This window comes from Phyllostomus hastatus, unplaced genomic scaffold (genome assembly GCF_019186645.2).
Source record: "Phyllostomus hastatus isolate PE091 unplaced genomic scaffold, TTU_PhHast_1.1 phas_scaffold_12, whole genome shotgun sequence".
Classification (NCBI taxonomy): domain Eukaryota; kingdom Metazoa; phylum Chordata; class Mammalia; order Chiroptera; family Phyllostomidae; genus Phyllostomus; species Phyllostomus hastatus.
In genome coordinates, this window is record NW_025334007.1 from 8,611,858 (window position 1) to 8,622,357 (window position 10,500).

The following is a 10,500-nucleotide window of genomic DNA, read 5'->3' on the forward strand; positions in this document are numbered from 1 at the left end:
TGTGAAACCAGTACAGCCCAACCAGATGACTCAAAACCTGCCTGAAGAAACAATTATCTCATTCTTTGGCCCTGAGGTTTCCTTCCTGTTTATCAGACAAATTTATTATTTTTTTGAGTGAATTTAACAGAATCTGATAACTATTTTTAATGAATAGGAAATGGAACAATTACAGCTAAGATAGTTTTGTTTTTGTTTTTGTTTTTTTTTTTTGCTTTGCTGACCTAATTTTGTGGTGAATTCTGCTTTCCAAAGATAAAATAGTAGTTGGTTTTCTGTAAGAAAAAGATAAACGTTGATCTTGAAAACAGCCTCATCTTTTTTCCTTTAGTCATCCTTTAGATCACAGTGTGTTTACAGTGGATGAGGAAGAACTAGGAAATATCAATTACTCCAGTACAGAATTGAAAGTTTGTCATAAAATAGTTCTGTGTTTGTCATAGTTGGAAGACAGTTTTTCTTTTTGTTGGTTAACATCTGAACTCTCAAAATACTTGGCTTCATAATCCCTTCACTATGAAACAGATTGGAGTCATTGTGGTTTGCATTGTTGAAGTATAAGTGCTCCCAAATGTATACATTCAAATGAGTGCCTGTCAGAAGTCATTTTGACAGGGACAGGTTTAATTTTTCTGTCAGTATATTTTTTCCAAACATACTGTCACTCGTCAATATATTTATTCCAAAAATATCATCAAAGATAGCCAAAAATACCTTCGTTTGGGGTTATCTTCATACTTTGTGGTAAATCCTTTAGAATATACTCAGGAGCCAGCCATTTTTGCTTTTTGCATATTACAGCACAAATCAGTATTCATTGTAAAAACTTCAGGAAATACAGATAATACTAGAGAATTCTACTTATCTGTAGGTAACCACTGTTAACATCTTTTCAGACTCATTTCTGGGCATACTTTTATATACCCTCAGCTTGATGTTTTAAAAAAACTCACAAATCCCCCACCTTTTAAACAAACACCATTTTCTAATCTGCTTTCTCATTTTTATTTCGTATATATTGAGACTGATTTTCTTAGAAGGTGAAAATTTGATCTGAGGACGTTTAGAAATAGAAGCCATATAATCACATATTAAAAGTAGCTTTCTTTTACTAACTTTTTATATAGCTAGTTGCAATAAATTCAGACTCAGTATATGATTTACCAAAATTACCACTTTGAAGAAAATCACTTTTTTTTTTTTCAGGAGGCATACTGTTTATTTTTCTTTCTGGCTGCATTGATTTTTTTTTTTACCATCTTAACCATTTTTCTAGTTCCAAATATCTTTTATTGTGCTAAAAAGTTATGTAAAATTTATCAGCTTAATCATTTTTAAGTGTACAGTTCAGTAATGTTAACTGTATTTACACTAATGTGGAAAAGAGCTCCTGAACTTTTTCATCTTGCCAAACAGAAATTCTATACCCATTAAACAACTATTTCCTCCTTCCTCCAGCTCCTGGTAACCACCATTTACTTCCTGTTTCCGTGAATTTGACTACTTTAAATATCTCATATAAGTTAAATTATACAGCATTCCAAGGCTCTAGTACTCCATTGTATGTATATGCCGCATTTTCTTTACCCATTCATCTTTCCATGGGCACTTGGGTTGCTTCCACTTTTTGGCTATTGTGAATAATGTTGTTATGAACATGGATGTGCAAATATAATCTTAAGACCCCGCTTTCAATTCTTTTGGATAAATACCCAGAAGTGGATTTGCTGGATCATATGGTAGTTCTATTTTTAATTTTTTGAGGAACCTCCATACTGTTTTCTTTAATAGCTGCACCATTTTACAATCCCACCAACAGTGCACAAGGATTTCAGTTTCTCTATATCCTTGCCAACAATTGTTATTTTCTGAGAGAAGAGGGGAGGGAGAAAGAGAGGGAGAGAAACATCAATGTGTGAGAGAGACATTGATCAGTTGCCTCTCACACAACCCCAAATGGGGACCTGGCCTGCAACCCAGGCATGTGCCCTGACTGGGAATCGAACTGGTGAGCTTTTGGTTCACAGGCTGGCACTCAATCCACTGAGCCACACCAGCCAGGACTTTCTGATTTTTTGATAGTGACCATCCTAAGGGGCGCAAGGTGAGAAAATATCTATTTAAAATGGTGTAAGTAACACTGAAATAACTTTTCCTTGAAAAAAGTCAAGACAGTACAGTTAAGGTAATTGTCAGGTTTCCATTGTCTGCTTCTCTCTAACCCCCTTCTCAGAGAAAGCCTGTATTACCAGTTTGGTGTGTGGCCCTCCAGATTAGAAAGAATTGTTGTATAAAATGTAGGTACTGTAGTGAATGCTCCTTTTGGGGGTAAGGGCAAATTCTTTTGGTGTACCACGAGCATGGACTCACTTAGTTTGTCTTTATTTTTAATTCAGGACAGTAGTGTGGCCTGATTTGGGCAAAATTGTTGATTTGTTTCATTTTTTTAGATTTTATTTATTATTTTTAGAGAGAGGGGAAGGGAGGGAGAGAGGGAGAGAAACATTGCTCTGTTGCGTCTTGTACATGCCTGATCAGGGACTGAACCCACAACACAGGCCTGTGCCCTGGGTGGGAATCAAATCAGTGACCCTGCTTGGTGGGATGCTGCCCAGCCACCTTAGCCACACTGGTCAAGGCTTGATGTACACGTGATGTAACTGCTAAAATGCTATAATTGAAGCATTAGATTTATTTATGCAACTTTTTGAATTGGCAGAACTTTTTTTCATTTTTAGATTTGTGTTTTTTCCATTACCATTTATCTCCCCTATACCCTCTGCCACCTCCACCCACCTCCCTCCCCACTGCAATCACCACCACACTGTTGTCCATGTCCGTAAGTTCTTTCTCTTGATACCAAATTATTTTGAGTGGATTTACCATTGAAACCCTATCTGCCCTTCGTATTAAAAGGGAAAATTTTGATTAAGAATATTTTTGAGCCATGGCCCATGTGGCTCAGTTGATTGGAGCATTGTCCTATAAACAGAAAGGTCACAGGTTCAATTCCCTGGTCAGGGCACATGCCTGGGTTGTGGGTTGTTCCCTGGTGGGGGTTTGTATGGGAGGCAATGGAATTGATCCATGTTTCTCTCTCCCTCCCTCCCTCCCGTCTTCTCTCTCTGAAAGCAATGAAAAGAAAATGTCCTCAGATGAGGATTTTAAAAAAGAATTTTTGATATTAAAGTAACAGCCGTGGTTTATGGTTGCCTATATTTGCTTTGTCTAGCAGTTGAATCTACTCATGGGTGTAGCTGAAAAGATTGTGGTATGTCAGAAGTGCTCATATTCCAAACCTTTGTTCTCTTTATGGTGCCTGTTCTTAGTGATGCTGAGTCTCAACATCAGTCTGATGGGCGACCTGACTAAAAAAGAAGAAGGGTGGGAGGGAGGGTGGCAAGCAAGCAGGCATAAACGTTTTGATTATTGATTCCACTGTTCTCTCTGCAGTTGTTTCCCACAATTTCTAGTTGTGGTACATTATTCCTTTTTCTGTATTACTTCTGTCCCTTGTCTGTTAGTGCACTTATCACAGGTGGTGTAGTTATTTGTTTATCCTCTTTACTAGATTGTGAAGGCAGAGACCACATGTTATTGCTTTTGAAGTCTGTTTTCATTGTTGCATTAAAGAGTTGCTTTGATGTTGCTCTTTGACTTTGTGGCTTGTAGGGCTATTAAATGAGGTAGAGAAACTCAGAGAAAACCAGGTTTTGGAGAAAGAAAATCCATTATGAGGTAGTAATTGAAAAACTTGGTGAAGGTGTCCCTGGGGAGTTAGACACACAAGCCGAAGGCTTAGGGAGAGGCCCCGGCTGGGAATGCTGATTTGGGCATCAAAAGTGTAGGGTTGGATTTAAAGCCTTAGATTTAAATGAAATTGCTCTGGTGTGGAGAAGAGGAGAGGGCTTAAGGACTGGGTTAAGGACTGTGTTGAGGACTCATCAACTTTGAAGAGATGGACAGAGGAAGAGAAGACCCATAATGAGAGTGAAGGAGTGCCCTACAAAGCTTCCAGAACAGAGCTAGAGGAGAATCTTGAAACAAAGGAAGAGAGTTCGAAGACAGTGGAGTGTTACGCATTCAGGGTGCAACCAAGATTCCAGAGGTCCATTGAAGTTTAGTAACTGGGAGGCCTTGGGAAGAACAGTTTTAGGTACCTTGAGTAGTGAAGGGAGGAGGGGAAAAGGAAAGAAAGCAAATAGAGGCTTTTTAACTTGGTGTTGAAATATAACATGCATACAGTAGAGTGCACAGATCACAAGTGAGTTTTTACAAACTGGCCACACTAGTCTATCTGGCACTCTGGAAGCCCTTGTCAATGTCAGAAACGTCCAAACCTGTAGAGAATTTTTATGAGTTCATTTGAACCAAACTGACTACAGTTGCCAGGTAGCAAAATGTCAATGGACTGAGAAAATGCCTCAGAGATTGGCAGTTTTACCACCTTATACATCAGAATTGAAGGAGAAGATGTAAAGGGGGTTATTTGAAATCCATTGGTGGTAGATTAGGGAGGCAGGAGAAAGCAAAGCGAGGAAATCTCTGAGGTTGGATGCAGAGTAGAAGGGATAGACACATACTCCTGTTGCATTGGTGGGTACAGGATGGTGAACAAGGAACTTGTGCACCACATGCAGATGGTGTGGGGGAGACAAGATAACAAGGTGGGGTGCCGTGGTCTGTGCTGTGGGGAGGGATTGTGCCCTGAGGGGTCTGGAAAAATGGAAATTACCCTGAGATTCCAAAGATAGGTTATGGTAGATGTAAAAACACAACAGACAGGCTTAGTTACTATAAAGGTCGACCTTCGTTAAAGGACAATACAGGCCTAGGATGTGACTGCCCACCACAAACTGCTTTTAGTTAAGGTTTAATTTCAAACTACCCCATGTGCTTACTTTGGTCTCTTAGTTTGTAAGGCCACCATGCGGGTCACCCCTGAGTTTGTCAGGGTTAGTGTGTGGCCTCTTTTTCTCCTACACCCTCATGGCCCACTCTCTAGCTTTCTAAGGGTATCCACTATTCTGCCTTCTAAACATAGTCATAGTCTATTTTTTAAAATTGATTTGAGAGAGAAAGAGAAAGAGGGAGGGAGAGGCGCAGAGAGAAAGAGAGAGAAACATCGATTTGTTGCTTCACTTATTTATGCATTCATTGGTTGCTTCTTGTACGTGCCCTGACCAGGGATCCAACCCACAACCTTGGTGTATCTGGATGATGCTCTAACCAACTGGATACCCGGCCATGGCCTAATCATAAAATCATAGTCTATTTTTTAAAATTTTATTTTATTTTAAAATATATTTTATTGATTATGTTATTACAGTTCCAATTTTTCTCCTTTTCCCCCTCCATTCAGTACCCCCGTTCCCTCCAGCAGTCCCCTTCTTAGTTCATGTCCATGGGTCATGCATATAAGTTCTTTGCCTTCTCCATTTCCTATACTGTTCTTAACATCCCTATTTTGTACCTACCAATTTATATTTTTCTTTTTGTTCCTAGGTTTTATTTAAGAACATGTACCCTGGCTGGCATAGCTCAGTGGATTGAGCAGGGGCTGCGAACCAAAGTGTTGCAGGTTTGATTCCCAGCCAGGGTACATGCCTGGGTTGCAGGCCATGACCCCCAGCAACCGCACATTGATGTCTGTCTGTCTGTCTGTCTGTCTGTCTCTCCCTCCCTCTCTCTCCCTCCCTCCCCCCTCCCTTCCCTCTCTAAAAATAAATAAATAAAATCTTAAAAGAACATGTAAAAAATGTGTCAGATAAATGAGTTTTTTAAAAGATTTTATTTATTTTTAGAGAGGGAAAGGTCGGGAGAAAGCGAGAGAGAGAATCAATGTGTGGTTGCCTTTCACATGGCCCCCACTGAGGACCTGGGCTGCAACTCAGGTATGTATCCTGACTGGGAATTGAACCTGCGATGCTCTGGTTCGCAGCCCGTGCTCAATCCACTGAGCTACGCCAGCCAGGACAGATAAATGAGTTTTAATCCTCCTCATCTTCCTCCTCTTCTTCATCCCGGTTTATCGGGAAGTAATGCAATTTGTAACTTTCTCTGCTGTTAGCAAATACATACAACCAGTCACGTAGATTATTCCTCTTCAAATATTTTTTGGTGAGATATTTCAAATACCTTTTGAACAAAGGTGCCTCAGAAGTAACAGTGATCTTATTCTTGCTTCTTTTAATAGTTACAACCCTTCCACCAAGGTTCCCAGCTTTTCCATTCACTTTGATTCTCTCCTGAAGAAACTGCTCAAAATTGGCAGGATCCGTGATTCCCTCTTCTACAGAGTGGGTGCAGTTAAAGGTGAACTTCAGAACCTGCTTCTTTTGTTTTTGTCCCCCTTCACCACAAGCTTTTTCATGGGAGCCGTGGCTGCTGTGGAGACAGAAAGGACCAATTTGTGCTTCTGAATCCTTGCACCTTTCCCTCCATTCTCCCCCTCCCCACTCTCAGCTGATAACCCTCCAAATGATCTTCATGGCTATGATTCTATTCCTGTTCTGCTTGTTTGCTTAGTTTGTAATTTAGATGCAATTACCGATAGCTGTGAATTTATTGCCATTTTAATGTTCATAGTTTTATCGTCTTTTTCTTAGATAAATCCCTTTAACATTTCATGTAATAACAGCTTGGTGATGATCAACTCCTTCAGTTTTGGTTGATGGGCTCCCATACCGCTCGATTTTCTGACAATTCTGGGTGATATTTTTTGTAGTCTAGTTATAATTTTAGCTATAGTTGAACGAGAAAGTGAGGCGTGAAAGTGAGTCTACGCCTCCATCTTGACTGGAAGTCCAACTATAGTCTATTTTTAAAATATATTTGTCAGTGGAGGGAGATGGAAGGATCGGGTGGTAGTTAGAAATTAGGTGTGGAGGATATTAGTTATGTTTTGTTTAAGATGGGTAAGATTTTCTTGAATGTTAAATAAATCCCCTAACTTCTCTAGCAGGTGGCCAGTTACTATTTCTTTTTAAGTTTAGGACAATCTTCATTTCATTCTTTCAGATGGTTTTAAAAGTAAGTATGTTTGAGTATTTATGCAAATTAAATTGAGTAACTGTTCTCCAAGCATCTGTTTGTGCATTAGTGGTTCTAAACCTGGCTGATTGTGGGAATAGATTCTTGGACCCCTTTTAGTTGTACTAAATGAGATACCCTGGGAATCTTTGCTTCTAAAAAACTCCCAAGTGATTTTGAAACCTTGTGTACACAGGCCTGTAAAGCTTACATTTTATCAAAAAGGAAACTGGTATATATATTTTCTTAAGTATTTTATTTATTTATTTTTAGAGAGATGGGAAGGAGGGGAGAAAGAGTGGGAGAGAAACATTGATGTGTGAGAGATACATCGACTGGTTGCCTCTTGCACACTCTCAACTGGGAACCTGGCCTATAACCCAGGCATGTGCCCTGATTGGGAATTGGACTGGCGACCTTTTGGTTCACAGGCTGATGCTCAATCCACTGAGCCACACCAGCCAAGGGAAAGCTGGTATATATTTTAAATGGAAGGTCTTAATGAGGCAATAGATCCATAATTGTGGGAGAATAAAGTGTCACCCTTCTTAAAAATGGGAGCGACTAGATACTGGATTCTCCATAAAGTTGAAAAACAAAGCCAGTTTTCAGGGTTTTGAGACCCATCATTATTAAACATCCTTGAGGGTAGCTTAAATAGCCTGAAGATTTTGTCTTTAAAGCCGTTTTACTGGGACACAATGAGAAAGAGGTCCTGGAGTTCTGGACCAGAATTCTGGGCGGTGCACTTTTATTGCCAGACAAGGACAACTGCCAATCCCGGTGCTCAGTTTCCATTGACAGGGAAGGTGCCTGTGGACTATGTAAAACAAAAATTGAAAGACAGAGAGAGAGAGAGTTCAAAGGTCTAAGATGGAGATGATATCTTGATAGGGAGAATATGAATAAGATACCTAGCTAGGGAGTAGAATCAGACAGACAGTTTAGCCATGTGAGCCAGGGAACTTAGTGACACTTTCCATGAGGTCACCAGCTCACCTTTGTTTGAGCCAAATTTTAGTTTTCTCTGTGACTATGGGGTCCTTACTTTGAGACCCCAACCAGCTGAATTCTGGGAGTCGCATCTAATAACTGAAGGGTACACTCCAGAGGATAGGCTCCATAATAAAGCAGCACAGCTTTTGGATCTAGTTTAGTCTGTTGCTGTAGCTTAGTGCTCATTGAAGATGCAGCTCTTAACATAGTGGGCTTGACTTTGATCTAGCAAGCTGAACTCCTCTGATCCAAAGTCGAACATGTCTACTGAGCCCTTGAAAGGTACATATGTACCTACTCTCTGAGCTAAGCCATCTGCCCTGGGTAGAGAGGTGAGCCTGGCAAACAAGGATTCTCAAGGACTGTCGCTTGGGACAGAGTGTGCTCAGGCCATAGGCATATGCATGGTAGAGGTTCCAGCCCTTCCTCAAAAACGGTCCGGGGGAGCTCTCACTTCCCAAGAGGTACTTTCAATCTGGTTGTACCATAATGGGTCTCATGGGGAGAGAACAGCTTTTTGTTCGTGTTTTACACGACAACCCAACAGGAGTACCCACAGGAGGAAGGTGATAAAGCCAGAGCTTCAGTGATTATGACCCACACCGTGGAAGTTGGTTAAATCTTTCTTCAGAACATTTAACTTTCAGATTAGTGTTCTTTTACTTCCTTGGGGAGACAGAAGATTGAAGAAAATGCTTCTTTTGCCCTCATACATACCTGGGGATGATCTCTGCACATTTTAACAGCCTTTTTCTTTTTAAATTCTGATATTGAATGGGTTAGCCTGAATACTCAATATGAACCCTCACAAATTATGATAGCCACCTGACAGGGTCCAGTGTCCACAATTCCCATTCATGATAACATCTGTTCTGGCTAATGCAGATTGGGATACTGTCACCAAGAAGAGCCCCCTTTGATGCCAGAAAGGAAAGCAAGGATATTGGGAAGCACATCTGCATCAGGCTTGTCTGCCTGTGGACCTTTTACCCAGGCTCCTCCTGTGGTTTTCCTCACGCATTCAGTGCTACCTGTCCTTTATACCTTCTGTAACCCACATGCCAATCAAGATATAGATCATTTCTGTTACCCCCTTCTCAGTAAGTCTACCTCCCCTTCCACACTTAATCCCCAAGCATCGAGTATTTTGATTTCTATTACTGTGTATGAGCTTTGAGGCTGTACAGTTTGAAACATACAGAGTTTCTTAAAGTCTAGATGGTGAGAGATGTCAGCATATAATGTTAATTCAAGTAAATCAGTGCTTCTAAATGGGGGTTGGCAGACACCCCCTGGGAGACTTGGCGGGGTCTGAAGACATTTTTGATTCATGACCGGGAGGGGGTGCTCCTGGCATCTAGTGGGTGCAGGCCAGGGGTGCTGCTAAGCCTCCTACAGTGCACAGGACAGCCTGACAACAAAGAACGATCCAGCCTCAAATGTCAACAGTGCTAAGATTGAGAAACCCTGAAGTAAATCATGTGCTCTTTGCCCTGGGGAGTGTTAGTCTGTGGATCTCCCAAATCCCCTGGGATGATGTTTGTTTTACTCTTTGTTTTGTTTATTTGTTGAGAGCCCGCAGGGAGCTGAAAGGGCAACCTTAGGAGGGGGCTTTGTTGGGCGCTATGGGCCTGTGGCCGCATTCTTGCTGTGGAGCAGGAGTGAGGGTGGGCTTGTGTGGTAGACTATCAGGAGACAGGGAAGAAGAGGAAAACAACTTGGGCAACAAAGGGGCAGGCTTAGCATAATGTTAAAGGGAGAAAAATGGAAAAGAGTGGAAAATAAAGTAGAAGTGAATAATCAAGAATCCAGTAAAATGTTATATTTTAAAAGTAAATAAGCTAAGATTGAAAAGAAAAGATGAACAGGAGAATAATCATTAAAAACATAAAAAGTAGAGATCTGAATTAAAACAGTAGAAGGCCATGAGATTGAAAAAATGAAATATGTGGAAAATAGGTAGGAATAATGATTGAAAGCAGAGACTTAATAAGGTCAACATAAGGCGTTCTATCAAACGAGGATGAAGATAGGGGACAACATGAACCTGAAAGGCTTGGAGGCTCCGGTGCTGGGTGAGGAGTGAGAAAAGGGCCAGGCACCAGCTATTGCCCATGAGGAAGGGAATCAGGAACAAAGTCCAGGGTGGGGCCAGCTGGCTTAGTAGAAAGTCCCCAGTTCAAGCAGTATTATTAGTTGTTGGTGGGCAGACTTAGAGGGCAGAGAGCATGAGCTGACATCTCCAGATACCGGCGGCCTAACAGGCCCTCTCCTGGGGTGCAGGGAGGGACCATACTGACTGCATCAGCAGTAGCTGGCTGACCTTTACCCTGGAAGCAAAAGAAATGTCTAGCAATATTTCTTTGAAATTACAACCTTCCAAGATGAACACGTAATACTTTCAGGGTGTGTTAATTATTTTTAAACCAGTTAAAGTAATAACTACTTTTTAAAAATAACTTCTAGCTCTTT

The 10,500-nt window shown here is 40.9% G+C and overlaps 1 pseudogene; it reads right to left on the bottom strand.

Annotated features, from left to right (window-relative positions):
- Positions 1-5,990: 5,990 nt before the first annotated feature.
- On the bottom strand, positions 5,991-8,235 carry LOC123829945 (annotated as a pseudogene).
- Between the last annotated feature and the right edge of the window lie 2,265 nt (positions 8,236-10,500).